General features: G+C 49.3%; 1 pseudogene; it reads left to right on the top strand.

The window, feature by feature from the left end:
- Positions 1-1,186: 1,186 nt before the first annotated feature.
- Positions 1,187-2,699, top strand: LOC133508995 (protein Jade-1-like; annotated as a pseudogene).
- The last annotated feature ends 352 nt before the right edge of the window (positions 2,700-3,051 follow it).

Here is a 3,051-nt window from a genome sequence, read left to right as displayed (position 1 = left end):
TGAGCTTTTACAAGAACCTTTTTAAATTTTTCTCTTTTAAATTGTGTACATGTGCACTGAGGCTTCATCCCAGGCTGCATCCCAGCTTCAGCCAGAATGTGCCTCCAGCGACCCTTTGGTGAATTGAATTAGATAGATAATCAGTGGAAAACCTGTATTACCAAAAAATAAAAACTGGTTAAAACAGTGGCAATTTTGCGTCATGGCCTTTCCATGTCTCAACAGGAGGGACGGTAATGGTAGCTACAGTATTATACACAGACATTTTCGCACGTTTGGATTCAAATCTGACTTGAAAGTTTTTTGTAGATCATGTCTTGTTTGCTGCAAACACAATACTTAAGGAAACTGCAGACCTAAGAGATGGCAGTTTCCCCAAGCTAGTCATCCTTTCCCGTTTTTACACATTCATTTTGAGTTGAACAAAGTCCAGCATTACAAATGTTGTTTAGTATTGATCTTCACCTTATCTAAATGGGTGAAGATTTTTCCATGTACAAGTGCTGATGCTATTACTGTGGCAAGGTTCTTGTGTCTTCTCATGGCATCCCAGAAAAATTGTACAGCGACAATGGGCCACATTTTGTTAATGAAATAATCAGTAAAGTAGCCGCAAATCTATATATATAGAGATAACTTTGAAAAATCATTATGCAGGATTAGTGGAACAAAGCAATGGGAGGTCCGAGGCAGTGAAGTCTCGATTTAGGAAAACTATGGAACATACAGGGAGAACTTGGAACAGAATTTAGTAAAATTGTATATGAGAATAACCTCTAGAGATAAAGGATTGTCCCCATTTAAAATTGTATATGGTAGAACATTTAGACTGCCCATGGTAGAGCAGCCATTTCAGAAGTCAGAAGAAGGAAATACTTTAGCTGATTGGATGAAAGAGATGGTGCAAAATAAAAGTTAAAAAAGCAAATGATCTCCCACCTGCTGTACCTTCTTCACAGGTGCTGTTGGTGTCCATTGGTGAGTGAAGGTCCCTACCAGATGACCACTCCCACGGTGATAAAGATAGCGGAATGTCCCACGTGGATACACCTGTCCCACTGAGAGCCTGTGGCTCCCTCTTAATTCAACGACGAGTAGCGGTGGAAGTCCGGCTACAAAGGGTGGGGTAGGAATAGGCTGCCCTGGTCTCAAACCAGTGAAGAATTCAACTGTTCCATGCTTGAGCATGTTAGGTAAAGGAGAGCCACTATTGGGCCTGGTGGCCTTGGTGCTGATCGGAGCATGGCTCCTCCTCACTGGCCAGTCTGGGAAAGTTCATCACTGGATCTATGGACATGAATCATCATGGAACAAGGACAATCCCACCTCTCCAATGGACGCCAACGCCTGGTACTCGTATGTGAAGATGATGTTTCACCATGGACAACCAATGACAGATCAACAAGTGTGGTGAAACTGGTACTCCTCAAACGCCCTGCCACGAAAAGAAGTCTACAGCAGCGACGAGTATGACAATGGCAGCAATTCCACATGCTGGTCCCAGGCTTCATCCCAGGCCAGGAGAGGATGCAGACAGAAACCATCTGAGGTCTTCAGATGGACCTGATCACCATCATGAAGGTGCACGACTCGTACCAGCTCTACGTGGAGGATTACTACGTCGTGGCTGATCCATAGAGGCAGAAGTGGGAAAAAGGGTGTCCAGGTGCCCGTTAGCCCGCATTCCATCCCGGAGCCCGTGGCCCGGGCAGTAACTGACAAAAGCAAGGATGTCATGTTCGTCATGCCCAAGAAGCTGATCCACAGATCGGCCACCCTGGCCCTCGGTTATGTGGACATCAGGATTTTGGGGGAGGGCATGTGTCACTACGACCTCACCGAGGAAGACGTCACCTGCCTGCAGGTCGTCAACGAGGAGTTTGCAAGGTTGGCCCTTCCGCCGCTGGATGAATTCACCATGGAGCACACCTTGGAAGAGTTTGAGCGGCGTTGTCATAACAACATGACACACGGTGCCGAAACACAGGAGGGCCTGGCCATCACATATCAAGGATGTGGTGTGCGATGTGCCAGTTCCCCGATGGCAAGGACGACAACGAGATGGTGCTGTGCCACAAGTGCACATCTGCTTCCACCAGGCATGTTACACCCTACAAAAACTCCCAAAGGGCAGCTGGTTGTTTCGGATATGCGCCCTGGGTATCCTGCCAAAGTGCCACTTGTGCCCAAAGAAGGGCGATGCTATGAAGCCCACCCGCAGTGGAACCATCTGGGTCCATGTCAGCTGTGCCCTGTGGATCCCAGAGGTGAGCAATGAGAACCCGGAGAAGATGGAGCCCATCATCATGTCGCACATTCCCACCAACGGGGAGGAGCGCTCAACTGCTGCCTGTGTAAAGAAAAGAAGGGAGCCTACATCCAGTGCTCCGCCAAAAACTGCCGCATTGCCTTCCATGTGACTTGTGGCCTCCACTCCGAGCTGGAGATGACGATCATCACCCAGTCAAGTCAAGTTCAAGTCCTACTGCCCCAGGCACTCGGGCCTTAAGGGCCGTGATTCTGGGGAACGAGACTCCAGCGCTGAGATAGAAAATGAGGAAAGCGTCAGGATCAAGAAGGGCAAACTGAGAGGAAGGGTTAGAGGGGACAAGGAAGAGGACGCTGCCGCTGCCGGCCTCATCGCTTTCACCACGTTGCCACTCATTGTTGCAGTCATGGCACCAGGCACCAGGCAATGAGGGAGTACGTCGAGAATTCCCTGGCAACCAGACTCATTCGCCCGTCGTCCTCACCAGCCGGTGCAGGGTTTTTTTTCATAAAGAAGAAGGATTCCACTTTGCGACCCTGCATCGACTACAGAGGACTGAATGACATCATGGTCAAGAACAGGTACCCCTTGCCCCTGATCGCTAAGGCTTTTGAACTCCTCCAAGGAGCCCGGATCTTCACCAAACTGGACTTGCGCAGCGCGTATCATCTGGTGTGGATTCGGGAAGGCGACGAATGGAAGACGGCTTTCAAAACTCCCACGGGGCATCACGAGTATCTCGTGATGCCCTTCGGACTGACCAATGCCCCGGCCGTCTTTCA

Source organism: Syngnathoides biaculeatus, chromosome 11, assembly GCF_019802595.1.
Source record: "Syngnathoides biaculeatus isolate LvHL_M chromosome 11, ASM1980259v1, whole genome shotgun sequence".
Taxonomy (NCBI): Eukaryota; Metazoa; Chordata; class Actinopteri; order Syngnathiformes; family Syngnathidae; genus Syngnathoides; species Syngnathoides biaculeatus.
The sequence above is the reverse complement of the archived record's forward strand: the minus strand, read 5'-3'. Positions and strand labels throughout refer to the sequence as shown.